The sequence below is a fragment of the Bufo bufo genome, chromosome 6 (genome assembly GCF_905171765.1).
Source record: "Bufo bufo chromosome 6, aBufBuf1.1, whole genome shotgun sequence".
Taxonomy (NCBI): domain Eukaryota; kingdom Metazoa; phylum Chordata; class Amphibia; order Anura; family Bufonidae; genus Bufo; species Bufo bufo.
The window spans coordinates 200,299,441-200,316,443 of record NC_053394.1 but is presented as its reverse complement, the minus strand read 5'-3'; positions in this window follow the sequence as shown (position 1 = coordinate 200,316,443).

The window sequence follows — 17,003 nt, the reverse complement described above, 5'->3', positions numbered from 1 at the left end:
AGCCAATCAACAAGCGTCATACTACTTGCCCCAAGAGGCCATCACAGCCTTGCCTACTATTGGCATGGCTGTGATTGGCCAGTGCAGCATGTGACCCAGCCTCTATATAAGCTTGGGTCACGTAGCGCTGCACGTCACTCTGCTGATTCAAGCATAGGGAGAGGTTGCAGCTGCGACGTTAGTGCGAGATTAGGCAGATTAACTCCTCCAAAAGACTTCATTCTGTGATCGATCTGCAGCTGTGGATCATTGAAGTGCTAATATTGACTTGCTCACTTTTTTGAGGCTGCCCAGAGCGTTTTTAGATCACTTTTTTTCTGGGGTGACCGGCGGCTATTTTGTGACTTGTGGTGCGCCAGCACAAGCTATCACCAAGTGTATTTAACCATCAATAGTGTGGTTATTTTGTGCTATATCCTACATCAGCTGCAGGCTGAGCCTGTGTCACCGAAGTGCATTTAACCATCAACAGTCTGGTTATTTTTTGGCCATATACTACATCAGCTGCAGGCTGAGCCTGTGTCACCGAAGTGCATTTAACCATCAACAGTCTGATTATTTTTTGGCCATATACTACATCTGGTGCAGGCTGAGCCTGTGTCACCCAAGTGCATTTAACCATCAACAGTGTGGTTATTTTTTGGCCATATACTACATCAGGGGCAAGTTGAGCCTGTCACCCAGCGCCTAAAAAATAGACCTGACATTTCTATTCAACCAAATCTGTACTGTTTTAGCTGGTCAAGTTATTTGTAGTGACCGTAAAAGCACACTTTGTTCTGGGTTGAAAAACTATTCCCAAATTTGCCATTCTCAAAATAACTAGTTTCTGGTATATGAGGCCTACTTGAAATCTATCCCAAAAAGGATATCTTACATTGAAGGTGCTGATAGTGTCATTCAGAAAAACCTAAGACACACGCTAGCGTGCAGATAGAAGTCTGATTCTGTGATTAAACCTATACCTGTCACACAGCGCAAAAAAAAACAGGCCTCACATCTCTATTCAACCAAATCTGTACTGTTTTAGCTGGTCAAGTTATTTGTAGTGACCGTAAAAGCACACTTTTTTTTCTGGGTTGAAAAACTATTCCCAAATTTGCCATTCTCAAAATAACTAGTTTCTGGTATTTGAGGCCTACTTGAAATCTATCCCAAAAAGGATATCTTACATTGAAGGTACTGATAGTGTCATTCAGAAAAACCTAAGACACACGCTAGCGTGCAGATAGAAGTCTGATTCTGTGATTAAACCTATACCTGTCACACAGCGCAAAAAAAAACAGGCCTCACATCTCTATTCAACCAAATCTGTACTGTTTTAGCTGGTCAAGTTATTTGTAGTGACCGTAAAAGCACTTTTTATTTTCTGGATTGAAAAACTATTCCCAAATTTGCCATTCTCAAAATAACTAGTTTCTGGTATTTGAGGCCTACTTGAAATCTATCCCAAAAAGGATATCCTACATTGAAGGTGCCGATAGTGTCATTCAGAAAAACCTAAGACACACGCTACCGTGCAGATAGAAGTCTGATTCTGTGATTAACCCTATACCTGTCACACAGCGCAAAAAAGAACAGGCCTCACATTTCTATTCAACCAAATCTGTACTGTTTTAGCTGTTCAAGTTATTTGTAGTGACCGTAAAAGCACATTATTTTTTTCTGGGTTGAAAAACTATTCCCAAATTTGCCATTCTCAAAATTGTGGTGAACGGGAACAATGAGGAAAACATCTAATAAGGGACGCGGACGTGGACATGGTCGTGGTGGTGTTAGTGGACCCTCTGGTGCTGGGAGAGGACGTGGCCGTTCTACCACAGCCACACGTCCTAGTGAACCAACTACCTCAGGTCCCAGTAGCCAGCAGAATTTACAACGATATTTGGTGGGGCCCAATGCCATTCTAAGGTTTGTAAGGCCTGAGCAGGTACAGGCATTAGTCAATTGGGTGGCCGACAGTGGATCCAGCACGTTCACATTATCTCCCACCCAGTCTTCTGCAGAAAGCGCACAGATGGCTCATGAAAACCAAGCCCATCGGTCTGTCACATCACCCCCATGCATATCAGGGAAACTGTCTGAGCCTCAAGTTATGCAGCAGTTTCTTATGCTGTTTGAAGACTCTGCTGCCAGGGTTTCCCAAGGGCATCCACCTAGCCCTTCCCCAGGGGTGGAAGAGATAGAATGCACTAACGCACAACCACTTATTTTTCCTGATGATGAGGACATGGGAATACCACCTCAGCACGTCTCTGATGATGACGAAACACAGGTGCCAACTGCTGTGTCTTTCTGCAGTGTGCAGACTGAACAGGAGGTCAGGGATCAAGACTGGATGGAAGACGATGCAGGGGATGATGAGGTCCTAGACCCCACATGGAATGAAGGTCGTGCCACTGACTTTCACAGTTCGGAGGAAGAGGCAGTGGTGAGACCGAGCCAACAGCGTAGCAAAAGAGGGAGCAGTGGGCAAAATCAGAACACCCGCCGCCAAGAGACTCCGCCTGCTACTGACCGCCGCCATCTGGTACCGAGCACCCCAAAGGCAGCTTCAAGGAGTTCCCTGGCATGGCACTTCTTCAAACAATGTGCTGACGACAAGACCCGAGTGGTTTGCACGCTGTGCCATCAGAGCCTGAAGCGAGGCATTAACGTTCTGAACCTTAGCACAACCTGCATGACCAGGCACCTGCATGCAAAGCATGAACTGCAGTGGAGTAAACACCTTAAAAACAAAGAAGTCACTCAGGCTCCCCCTGCTACCTCTTCTGCTGCTGCCGCCTCGGCCTCTTCTGCTGCTGCCGCCGCCTCGGCCTCTTCCTCCGCCTCTGGAGGAACGTTGGCACCTGCCGCCCAGCAAACATGGGATGTACCACCAACACCACCACCTGCGTCACCAAGCATCTCAACCATGTCACACGGCAGCGTTCAGCTCTCCATCTCACAAACATTTGAGAGAAAGCGTAAATTCCCACCTAGCCACCCTCGATCCCTGGCCCTGAATGCCAGCATTTCTAAACTACTGGCCTATGAAATGCTGTCATTTAGGCTGGTGGACACACACAGCTTCAAACAGCTCATGTCACTTGCTGTCCCACAGTATGTTGTTCCCAGCCGCCACTACTTCTCCAAGAGAGCCGTGCCTTCCCTGCACAAACAAGTGTCCGATAAAATCAAGTGTGCACTGCGCAATGCCATCTGTGGCAAGGTCCACCTAACCACAGATACGTGGACCAGTAAGCACGGCCAGGGACGCTATATCTCCCTAACTGCACACTGGGTAAATGTAGTGGCGGCTGGGCCCCAGGCGGAGAGCTGTTTGGCGCACGTCCTTCCGCCGCCAAGGATCGCAGGGCAACATTCTTTGCCTCCTGTCTCCTCCTCCTCCTACTCAGCTTCCTCCTCCTCTTCTTCCACCTGCTCATCCAGTCAGCCACACACCTTCACCACCAACTTCAGCACAGCCCGAGGTAAACGTCAGCAGGCCATTCTGAAACTCATATGTTTGGGGGACAGGCCCCACACCGCACAGGAGTTGTGGGGTGGTATAGAACAACAGACCGACGAGTGGTTGCTGCCGGTGAGCCTCAAGCCTGGCCTGGTGGTGTGCGATAATGGGCGAAATCTCGTTGCAGCTCTGGGACTAGCCGGTTTGACGCACATCCCTTGCCTGGCGCATGTGCTGAATTTGGTGGTGCAGAAGTTCATTCGGAACTACCCCGACATGTCAGAGCTGCTGCATAAAGTGCGGGCCATCTGTTCGCGCTTCCGGCGTTCACACCCTGCCGCTGCTCGCCTGTCTGCGCTACAGCGTAACTTCGGCCTTCCTGCTCACCGCCTCATATGCGACGTGCCCACCAGGTGGAACTCCACCTTGCATATGCTGGACAGACTGTGCGAGCAGCAGCAGGCCATAGTGGAGTTTCAGCTGCAGCACGCACGGGTCAGTCGCACTGCGGATCAGACACACTTCACCACCAATGACTGGGCCTCCATGCGAGACCTGTGTGCCCTGTTGCGTTGTTTCGAGTACTCCACCAACATGGCCAGTGGCGATGACGCCGTTATCCGCGTTACAATACCACTTCTATGTCTCCTTGAGAAAACACTTAGGGCGATGATGGAAGAGGAGGTGGCCCAGGAGGAAGAGGAGGAAGAGGGGTCATTTTTCGCACTTTCAGGCCAGTCTCTTCGAAGTGACTCAGAGGGAGGTTTTTTGCAACACCAGAGGCCAGGTATAAATGTGGCCAGACAGGGCCCACTACTGGAGGACGAGGATGAGGAGGAGGTGGAGGAGGATGAGGATGAGGATGAAGCATGTTCACAGCGGGGTGGCACCCAAAGCAGCTCGGGCCCATCACTGGTGCGTGGCTGGGGGGAAACACAGGACGATGACGATACGCCTCCCACAGAGGACAGCTTGTCCTTACCTCTGGGCAGCCTGGCACACATGAGCGACTACATGCTGCAGTGCCTGCGCAACGACAGCAGAGTTGCCCACATTTTAACGTGTGCGGACTACTGGGTTGCCACCCTGCTGGATCCCCGGTACAAAGACAATGTGCCCACCTTACTTCCTACACTGGAGCGTGATAGGAAGATGCGAGAGTACAAGCGCACGTTGGTAGACGCGCTACTGAGAGCATTCCCAAATGTCACAGGGGAACCAGTGGAAGCCCAAGGCGAAGGCAGAGGAGGAGCAAGAGGTCGCCAACGCAGCTGTGTCACGGCCAGCTCCTCTGAGGGCAGGGTTAGCATGGCAGAGATGTGGAAAAGTTTTGTGACCACGCCACAGCTAACTGCACCACCACCTGATACGGAACGTGTTAGCAGGAGGCAACATTTCACTAACATGGTGGAACAGTACCTGTGCACACCCCTCCATGTACTGACTGATGGTACGGCCCCATTCAACTTCTGGGTCTCCAAATTGTCCACGTGGCCAGAGCTAGCCTTTTATGCCTTGGAGGTGCTGGCCTGCCCGGCGGCCAGCATTTTGTCTGAACGTGTATTCAGCACGGCAGGGGGCGTCATTACAGACAAACGCAGCTGCCTGTCTACAGCCAATGTGGACAAGCTGACGTTCATCAAAATGAACCAGGCATGGATCCCACAGGACCTGTCCATCCCTTGTGCAGATTAGATATTAACTACCTCCCCTTAACAATATATTATTCTACTCCAGGGCACTTCCTCATTCAATACTATTTTTATTTTCATTTTACCATAATATTGCGGGGCAACCCAAAGTTGAATGAACCTCTCCTCTGTCTGGGTGCCGGGGCCTAAATGTGTGACAGTGGCCTGTTCCAGTGGTGGGTGACGTGAAGCCTGATTCTCTGCTATGACATGAAGACTTATTCTGTGCTGACATGAAGCCAGATTCTCTGTTACGCGACCTCTCTCCTCTGCCTGGGTGCCTGGGCCTAAATATGTGACAGTGGCCTGTTCCAGTGGTGGGTGACGTGAAGCCTGATTCTCTGCTATGACATGAAGACTTATTCTGTGCTGACATGAAGCCAGATTCTCTGTTACGCGACCTCTCTCCTCTGCCTGGGCCTAAATATGTGACAGTGGCCTGTTCCAGTGGTGGGTGACGTGAAGCCTGATTCTCTGCTATGACATGAAGACAGATTCTGCGCTGACATCAGGCCAGATTCTCTGTTACGGGACCTCTCTCCTCTGCCTGGGTGCCTGGGCCTAAATGTGTGACAGTGGCCTGTTCCAGTGGTGTGTGACGTGAAGCCTGATTCTCTGCTATGACATGAAGACAGATTCTGCGCTGACATCAGGCCAGATTCTCTGTTACGGGACCTCTCTCCTCTGCCTGGGTGCCTGGGCCTAAATGTGTGACAGTGGCCTGTTCCAGTGGTGGGTGACGTGAAGCCTGATTCTCTGCTATGACATGAAGACTGATTCTGTGCTGACATGAAGCCAGATTCTCTGCTATGGCATGAAGAGACTGATTCTGTGCTGACATGAAGCCAGATTCTTTGCGATGGCATGAAGAGACTGATTCTCTGCTGACGTGAAGCTAGATTCTCTGCTATGGGACCTCTGTCCAATTGATATTGGGTCATTTTTATTTTTTTTATTTTTATTTTAATTCATTTTCCTATCCACATTTGTTTGCAGGGGATGTACCTACATGTTGCTGCCTTTTGCAGCCCTCTAGCTCTTTCCTGGGCTGTTTTACAGCCTTTTTAGTGCCCAAAAGTTTGGGTCCCCATTGACTTCAATGGGGTTCGGGTTCGGGACGAAGTTCGGTATTTCCTTTTCCAAAGTGCATACCTGGAAACCATGCGTTATTGCAAATTGATTATCAATGAGATTGACAGCTGCTCCACTATCTACAAAAATCTCACAAACAATGTTCTTGCTGTCTAGCACCACCCTGGCAGGTAGGAGAAAACGGGAACTACAAGTAAATGGCAAACGTTCAATTTCCGCATCAACCTTGCCAATAGTAGCAAATGGAAAGTTTTTAGAGGGTTTTTTTCTTTTTTGTTTTTCTTTTATTACCCTCAGAAAACTCCATGAATCTCCTAGAGGAGCAAACATTAGCCAAATGATTTATACCCCCACAACAGAAACAAACCCTCCTCTGAGAGCTGAATCCTTTACTATCAGAGGTAAGCAAACCCAGCTGCATGGCCTCCTCCTCAGAGGGGATTGAGAGAGACTGAGACCCCTGCGCACTGAATGAGTGCGCCCCACTGTCCTTGGACTGAATATGACAGGAAGGAGTAGTCTCCTCTCTCTCTCTAAGACGCCTGTCAATACGAACAGCTAGAGACATGGCAGATTCTAACGAGGCTGGTCTCTCATGAAAAGCAAATGCATCTTTCAATCTTTCCGAAAGACCATGGCAAAATTGACTTCGGAGTGCAGCATCATTCTAACCAGTATCAGCTGCCCATCTCCGAAATTCTGAGCAATATATCTCTGCGGACTGTTTACCCTGGCATAAAAGACGCAGTTTAGATTCAGCCAGAGCAATACGATCCGGGTCATCATATATCTGTCCCAGAGCTACAAAAATTTCATCCACCGATCGGAGGGGCCGTGCCCCGACCGGCAGCGGAAAGCCCCAAGACTGAGCATTATCCCTGAGCAGCGAGATGATGATCCCCACCCTCTGCTCCTCATAACCAGAGGAATGGGGAAGTAGGCAAAAATGGAGTTTGCAAGCCTCTCTAAAGCGAACAAAAGTATCACTACCCCCGGAGAACGTATCCGGAAGCGAGATCTTAGGCTCGGAACAAACTCCATGAACGCAAGCAGAACCGGTCACCTGAAACTGAGACACAGTTTTACGGAGATCTGCTACCTCCAGTGAAAGACCTTGCATGCGGTCAATCAAGGCTGAAACCGGATACATGCTTAAGACGGTTATGGCGGTTTATAATGTCACGGATGGTGTTGCAGAAAGCTGTAACTTAAAAATAAACATCCGACTGGCTTGATTCCAAACTAAGGAGCATATGGGTGAGCCCTATAAAACCCCTAGAGCTCTCCCTGACTGCTGAGGTCTTTATGGTAGACGATTGAATGCCCTCGTACATTATACCATGTGAAAACCCTATAATAGTGAGGGGACACGACCACCGGCCCCCTGCACTTAATACGGACGGAGTCAGGGTCACCTACAATCAAGCCAGCAAGGAAACACAAATAAAGGAAACAGACTTATCTGAGGAATCAGGAGAAGCAGCCTCCAGCAGTGAACAACTCATCCAGGAAGAAGTATAAACCGCAAAGTGAGAATGGGAGGGAATATAAAGGGAGACAATCAGTGCAAATAGGTGACAGCTGGGAGAAGGAAAGGAGATGACAAAGTGAAACCAAAACAAAGAACGTCATGCAAGAGGTAGCGAAGAACGTCTAACAGACCTTCTCACAGAGCTGGCGGTGACAGTTCCTTGATGAGCTGTTTCGAGTACTCCACCAACATGGCCAGTGCCGATAACGCTGTTCTCAGCGTTACTATCCCACTTCTATGCCTCCTTGAAAAACCGCTCCTGGCGATGATGGAAGAGGAAGAGGATGTGGCACAGGAGGATGAGGAGGAAGAGGGATCATTTTGGAGGGTTTCCGGCCAGTCATTCACAAGTGGCTCCGAGGGAGGGTTCCTGCACCCACAAACGCCAGGTACACAATTGTCCAGCCAGGGCACAGTTCTGAAGGATGACGATGTGGAGGATGAGGAGGAACCATGTTCACAGCATTGTGGCACCCAGACCATCTCATGGCCATCACTGGTGTGTGGCGGCTGGGGGGATACAGAGGACACAGACATATCACCTCCGACAGAGGACAGCTTTTCGTTGCCTCTGGGCAGCCTGGCACACATTCTAACTTTTGCTGATTACTGGGTGGCCGCGCTGCTGGATCACCATTACAAGGACAACGTACCGTCCTTAATTCCCTCACTGGAGCGTGATCGTAAGATGCGCGAGTACAAGTGCACGCTGGTAGACGGGCTGCTGGTGGCATTCCCACCTGACAGCGGGAGCACAGTGGAAGCACAAGGCGAAGGCAGAGGAAGAGGTCGCCAACGCAGCTGTGTCACCGCCAGCACCTCAGAAGGCAGGGTTAGCATGGCCAAAATGTGGAAAATCTTTGTCAGCATGCCACAACAACCAGCACCAGCAGCTGATATGGAACGTCTTAGCAGGAGGCAGCATTTCACCAACATGTTGGAGCAGTATGTGTGCACACGCCTACACGTACTGAATGATGGGTCTGCCCCCTTCAACTTCTGGGTCTCCAAATTGGGCACATGGCCGGAGCTTGCCCTTTACACCTTGGAGGTGCTGGCCTTCCCTGCAGCCAGTGTATTATCTGAACGTGTGTTTAGCACGGCAGGGGGCGTCATCACAGCCAATCTGGACAAGCTAATGTTCATTAAAATGAACCAGGCATGGATCCCTCAGGACTTGTCCGTACCTTGTGCAGAATAGACATGTATATCGGCACTAACCAGCCATTGTTATACTGCAGCGCAATTGCTCATTCTTGTATTTTGGATATTTCACACTCTTTTTTAGAGTGTACCCCAATTTTAAAAAATTAAATTAACCCCTTAAGGACACAGCCTTTTTACACCTTAGGACCAGGCCATTTTTTGAAAATCTGACCAGAGTCCCTTTAAGTGCTGATAACTTTAAAACGCTTTGACTTATCCAGGCCGTTCTGAGATTGTTTTTTCGTCACATATTGTACTTCATGACACTGGTAAAATGGAGTCAAAAAAATATTTTTTTTTGCACCAAAAAATACCTAATTTAACAAAAATTTGGAAAAATTTGCAAATTTCAAAGTTTCAGTTTCTCTACTTCTGTAATACATAGTAATACCCCCAAAAATTGTGATGACTTTACATTCCCCATATGTCTACTTCATGTTTGAATTGTTTTGGGAATGATATTTTATTTTTTGGGAATGTTATAAGGCTTAGAAGCAAATCTTGAAATTTTTCAGAAATTTACAAAAACTCAATTTTTAGGGACCAGTTCAGGTCTCAAGTCACTTTGCGAGGCTTACATTATAGAAACCACCCAAAAATGACCCCATCTAAGAAACTACACCCCTCAAGGTATTCAAAACTGATTTTGCATACGTTGTTAACCCTTTAGGTGTTGCACAAGAGTTATTGGCAAATGGGGAGGAAATTTGAGAATTTCATTTTTTTGTCTAATTTTTCATTTTAACCCATTTTTTCCACTAACAAACCAAGGGTTAACAGCCAAACAAGACTGTATCTTTATTGCCCTGACTCTGCCGTTTACAGAAACACCCCATATGTGGCCGTAAACTACTGTACGGCCACACAGCAGGGCGTAGAGGGAAAGGTGCGCCGTATGGTTTTTGGAAGGCTGATTTTTATGGACTGGTTTATTTACAACATGTCCCATTTGAAGCCCCCTGATGCACCCCTAGAGGAGAAACTCCCTAAAAGTGACCCCATCTAAGAAACTACACCCTTCAAGGTATTCAAAACTGATTTTACATACGTCATTAACCCTTTAGGTGTTGCACAAGAGTTATTGGCAAATGGCGATGAAATTTGAGAATTTCATTTTTTTGCCTAATTTTCCATTTTAACCCATTTTTTCCACTAACAAAGCAAGGGTTAACAGCCAAACAAGACTGTATCTTTATTGCCCTGACTCTGATGTTTACAGAAACACCCCATATGTGGCCGTAAACTACTGTACGGCCACACAGCAGGGCGTAGAGTGAAAGGTGCGCCGTTTGGTTTTTGGAGGGCTGATTTTGCCGGACTGTTTTTTTTGGCACCATGTCCCATTTGAAGCCCCCCTGATGCACCCCTAGATTATAAACTCCATAAAAGTGACCCCATCTAAGAAACTACACCCCTCAAGGTATTCAAAACTGATTTTACAAACTTTGTTAACCCTTTAGGTGTTGCACAAGATTTAATGGAAAATAGAGATACAATTTCAAAATTTCACTTTTTTGGCAGATTTTCCATTTTAATATTTTTTTTCCAGTTACAAAGCAAGGGTTAACAGCCAAACAAAACTCATTATTTATGGCCCTAATTCTGTAGTTTACAGAAACACCCCATATGTGGTTGTAAACTGCTGTACGGGCACACGGCAGGGCGCAGAAGGAAAGGAACACCATATGGTTTTTGGAAGGCAGGTTTTGCTGGACTGTTTTTTTTGACACCATGTCCCATTTGAAGCCCCCCTGATGCACCCCTAGAGTAGAAACTCCAAAAAAGTGACCCCATTTTAGAAACTACGGGATAGGGTGGCAGTTTTGTTGGTACTAGTTTAGGGTACATATGATTTTTGGTTGCTCTATATTACACTTTTTGTGCGGCAAGGTAACAAGAAATAGCTTTTTTGGCACCGTTTTTTTTTTTTGTTATTTACAACATTCATCTGACAGGTTAGATCATGTGGTAATTTTATAGAGCAGGTTGTCACGGACGCGGCGATACCTAATATGTATACAATTTTTTTTATTTATGTAAGTTTTACACAATGATTTCATTTTTAAAACCCCAAAAATGTTTTAGTGTCTCCATAGTCTAAGAGCCATAGTTTTTTCAGTTTTTGGGCGATTATCTTAAGTAGGGTCTCATTTTTTGCGGGATGAGATGACGGTTTGATTGGCATCTATTTTGGGGTGCATATGACTTTTTGATTGCTTGCTATTACACTTTTTGTGACGTAAGATGACAAAAAATGGCTTTTTTTACACCGTTTTTATTTTTATTTTTTTACGGTGGTCATCTGAGGGGTTAGATCATGTGATATTTTTATAGAGCCGGGCGATACAGACGCGGCGATACCTAATATGTATACTTTTTTTTTATTTATGTAAGTTTTACACAATGATTTCATTTTTGAAACAAAAAAAATCATGTTTTAGTGTCTCCATAGTCTAAGAGCCATATTTTTTCAGTTTTTGGGCGATTATCTTGGGTAGGGTATGATTTTTGCGGGATGAGATGACGGTTTGATTGTTACAATTTTGGCGTACATGCGACTTTTTTGATCACTTTTATTACCTTTTTTGGGAAGTAAGGTGGGCAAAATTTCAATTTCATCATAGTTTTTTATTTTTTATTTTTATGGTGTTCACCGTTCGGGTAAAGTAACATGACCGTTTTATAGATCAGGTCGTTACGGACGCGGCGATATCAAACATGTGTAGGGAATTTTATTTTTTTCATTTTTTATCAGTGATAAATGTGTTTTTTGATTTTTACTTTTTTTTCACTTTTATTCACTTTTTTTTGACCCAGACCCACTTGGTTCTTGAAGATCCAGTGGGTCTGATGTCTGTATAATACAGTACAGAACAATATATATTGTACTGCACTGTATTTTACTTACACTGAACAGATCTATGCCTTTCAGCACAGATCTGTTCAGCACCATGGACAGCAGGACGCCTGAGAGGCGTCCTGTTGCCATGGGAACCTTCCCCGTCTGCTCAGAACTTCGCAGACGGGGAAGGGTAAGGAGGGGATCTCTCGGGGGGCTGTCTGGGGGCTCTCTCCCTCTCCATCAGGGGGCTGCAAAGGCACAGCAGCCCCCCGATGGGAGAGGGAGGGAGCTCCCTGCGCTGTTAACCTTTTCCATACAGCGGTCCGTACGGACCGCTGTATGGAAAGGGTTAAACGGCTGACATCGCATCGCAGATGTCAGCCGTTTATACCAGGGTGCCAGCAATGTGCTGGCACCCTGGTATACCCACTGAACACCAATGAATTTTCAAGGGGAGGCGGGCGGGGGATCGCGATCCCGCCTGCCGCACCGCCCGCCTCCCGCACCGCCCACACCGCCCGCAACCCTCCCCCTGCACCTCCCGCCACCATAAAAATCATTCTGGTGTGCAGGGGGGGGTGAATAAAACTTTTTTTAGGCATATAAAGTTTCTGAAACTGCAGAAGCCAGACGGCCAATGGTAGGTTCTATACAAGCAGACTCAGTTTTATACTGACTTTAAAACCAGCCTCAAGGACAGATTAACTGGTCAGGTGTGCAATGACTCCAAGGAGATCGCCACGCCTTGTTTTAAAGTCAGTATAAAACTGAGTCTGCTTGTATAGAACCTACCATTGGCCGTCTGGCTCCAGGAGAAGTATATGGTGGGTTCAGCATGCATGTTGGTACTTGCATCCCTGGATCCGATGAAAGCTGTAATGGCACCGGACGGGGTTACAAGCAAAGTGTACTTGGCTTGCATGCTGACCTGCATTCCCTGGATTTTATGTGGCTGTCATGGCCCATGAACAGGTAGGAACAAGAGTTAGGGACCACTCATGAGACAACCTTGACGCGGTGAGTGGCTTACTATGCTTTGGCCAAAATATAAACCAATGTCTCATCCAGCATGGAGGGCAGAGTGCTGGATGTAGTGTGCGATCACATTTGCATTTTCCGTTTGTATATGTATTTTGCCATAGTGATGTGCACCTACAGGCAGGTTGTGCTGACCCAACCCCTTATTTTTTTCTTTATATCTTAAAGGAAACTGTTCAAATCATAGTCACGATTTAACCCCTTAGGTTCCAGGGTTTGCAGGCGATGAATCCAGTAGGCCTCTCGTTTTTTAAGTATTTTAAACCTGTCTCCTCCTCTCCGGGGTAGTGATACGTGTTCTATTATCTGGAAGCGCAATTGGGAAATGGCATGTCGGTGTTTCTCGAAATGATACGGAATGGGAAGTAATAGATTTTTCTTTCTAATTGTAGATTTGTGCTTACAGAAGCGATCTTTCATCCTCATAGAGGTCTCACCGACATACACAAGTCCACAAGGGCACTTCAAGAGATAAACAACGAAGTTACTATTGCAGGTAAAAAAAACATTTATTTTAAATTTTTCCCCTGTGTACGGGTGTGTGAAGTATTCTCCTTTGATGGCACTGGAGCAGTGTATGCATTGAAGGCATGGATATGTCCCATTTTTAGGTGTGGAGAGAGTGGCCTGTCGAAGATTTAGTCCGTCACTGCCCACATAAGCTCTAACTAAGATGTCACGGATATTTTTGGACCTTTTGTAGCACAGCATAGGGGGGACTGGAATTCCGCAACATTCGGATAAGCTCTGCTAATGATGTTCCAATGTTTATTGATGATGGTCCTGCATTTATTTACCCAAGGGTGGTATTTCACCACAAAGGGAACTCATGGTTGTTTATCACTAGTGGTGATGGTTCCACTGGATTGTTTTGTCCGTTGTGAATTTAATAGGTTACTTGGATAGCCTCTGTTGCGGAACTTGTCTACCATTTCATCTTCTCGTATTGTTCTCATGTCAGTGTCAGATACTATCCTGTTCACCCTCTGGAGTTGTGAATGGGGTAGTGATTTTTTAACTGCAGGTGGATGATTGCTTGTGAAGTGTAGCAGACTGTAGCGGTCAGTGTTCTTGGTATATAGGTCTGTGTGTATCTGACCTTCTCATCCTTTATGACCCACGTGTCCAGAAAATTAATTCTGGACACATCTGAGTGTATGGTGAATTGCAGTTCTGTCCAGATAGAGTTCATGGGCTGCATGAATTGTTCGAGGGTTCGAATGTCGCCCCGCCACATGCAGAATATGTAATCGATAAACCTTCGCCAGAAAATGCAGTGATCCTTGTATAAGTTATTTTCATAGATGTATTCTTTCTCGAACCATGACATATAACAGTTAGCGTAAGGCGGTGCGGCATTCGAACCCATCGCGGTCCCCCGCCGCTGGCGGAAAAAGGTGTCCTGAAATAGGAAGTAGTTCTCATAAAGTATGGTAGTGAGCAGGCTCAGGAAAAAATTCCTTTCATTAACATTATACGTAGATGATGCCAATAGCCATTCTACTGGTCGGATGCCTTTCTGGTGTTCAATAGATGTATATAGGCTACATACATCAAATTTAGCCAATATATCACTCCCCCTGGGGGGCTTGTTAGGGATTTATGTACCTTAGGTAATGTATAGAATACAGGTGTTGTGGGGTGTTGATGTATGATGTATTCCCCCATTTTTATGTCAATAGTATTATTTTTCACATATTCATTGGTGATTCCCTGTAATTTTGCTTTAATGGTGTATACGGGGTCAGTTGTCAGTGGCTGATATGTATCAACGTTGGATAATTGTTGCAAAATCTCACCCACATAATAATCCCTATCCAATACAACCAGGGCTCCCCCCTTGTCTGCAGGTTTCACAATTAAAGACTTATCCTCTAATAGCTGTGCAAGGGCATCCCTTTCCAGACGTGATAGATTTTGTGACATATGGTAGTTACCTGTCCGGAAACCATGCATGTTTTGAGAGATATCACGTTGTACCAGGAATATGAACGTTTCAATGGGATGGTACATTTTTGGAGGCTGAAATTTACTTTTGGTCCTTAAGCCAAACTGTTGTAGGGATAATTTTGAAACGTCCATTGTCTCATTGGTACATGGTGATTTTTCAACACTGGCGAAATGTGCTTTAAGCCGTAGGTTGCGGTAAAACCTTTGGCAGTCCATTTCAAGTTCAAATGTGTCTAAATGTCCAGTGGGGCTGAAGGATAAACCCTTCTGCAGCACTTGCAATTGAAGTGGACTCAGTATTTTTGATGAAATGTTCAGGAATAGGGATGTGTCAGTACCTGTGAGCGCGTGGTCCTCGGCGCGTCGATTCCTCCTATGATGGCGTCCTGCCCTTCTGGTGTTCTTTTTGCTTGGGTTTTCTTTCTCCCTAAAAAAGGAGTATAATCGCTTCCAGATCCAGAAGACTGGGAGTCCCAGCGGCGCGTTGTATTTCTTGAGAGCGGGGTAGCTGTTCCAGATAAATCCTGCCATCTGTAGACCCTTTTGGACTGGTAATCTTCAAAGTCCCTGATGAATTTGTTGCGCTTGGTCGTTTCGATATCCTTCCTGAGGTCACCACAGATCTTGTCCACTTTAGACTTGATGGCTGTTAATTCATCAATGGGCAGGGTATCTTTCAGTTGGGATTCAATGGAAGCAATCTTTTCTCTGCTTTCCGCTAATGCCTGTGTCAGGTATTCAATAGTCAGGACCATCAGGTCCATAGAACATTTGTTAAAGATATTCGCAAATTGAGTGCAATAATTAATATTGTCACAGAAGAATGTTGGTCTGAGGTTTATGAGTCCTCGTGGGATGCGCTGAAGTCTGCAGTATTCAGCCAGCGTGGTAGTGTGCAGCTCCCAAGCTGTCTGCTTACTTGCTTCTTTCTCCCACTCACGTCCCTTGTACTCAGCCGATGGTACCTTCCGAAAATCCGCATTCGCAGTGATGCCGGACACTATTTCTCGTGCCCGTTCTTCAGTGTATGCGAAATTGGTGGAATTCATCAGGTTGAAGTTGCAGGTGCTCGAGCTGTAAGTAGCAATCAGATCCAAGGATGATACAGGCGGCACTCCGCTGTCAGTGATGCGGTGCGCGTGTCCAGGGAAGATCCACAGATACTGGTATAGAGAGGACCGGCACTCGCTTTAGTTATGATTTTCAAGTAATTTTAATGGTAACATACAAGTGGTAAGTGACGCGTTTAAACTTGTTTGTTGCTTGTAATGATTATGTTTGACAAAGGCTCATTGTAGCCGAAACGCGTCACTTACCACTTGTATGTGACCATTAAAATTACTTGAAAATCATAACTAAAGTGAGTGCCGGTCCTCTCTATACCAGTATCTGTGGATCTTCCCTGGACACGCGCACTGCATCGCTGACAGCGGAGTGCCGCCTGTATCTTCCTTGGATTAGTTGACACACTCATGACATAAATTTTATTTCTCTATGCGTCAATCTTGGTGTAGTGATGACTGTGCTTGTGCGCACGTTTGGGAGATTGCAGGCGAGGGCGGTTTTTCAAAACCTATGGTCATGCTGAGGTAGTTCAATGACAGTTAAGTGACCCAGAAAACAATGATTCTGCAGTGTGGGCCCATTGTTGGCCTAGTAGGCTTTAATGATCACCTTAGATGATCACAAAGAAAATTCATGTTTTTTCTATGCAAAATTATCCATTTGATCGCTTTTGGTCTGTTCACAATGAAGCAACGACCTTATCTCATCTGGGGTGTGCCAACATTGGCATTGCCAACACACTCATAGAGGTGATCGATTCATTGTGATACGCAAGCCCCTTCACCACAACAAGGTAACGATCACGAAGGGGAATTGACACATGTATGTGCCTTTTTTTTTTTTGCAGCCTCAGTGCAGCACCAGAGGCCAGAAAAATTAGGCATGTACACTTGCCTGGAAAATTAGGCATTGTTGCAGCCGCTGCTGTAGCAGCGGCCAGAAAAATTGATGTTTTCCAGGCAGAAAGTGCACTAAAACATTGCGGCTTGAACCCTAGTTGGTGGCGGAGAAGTCACGCAAGTCATCCGGCCTGCAGAGATAAAATACAGCAGCGTGTGGACCATTTTTAGCCCAAGGCATCTCATCTCATCAGGCCTTTTTTAGTCAAATGTATCGCCCACTGTCAGTCCCTTCGGG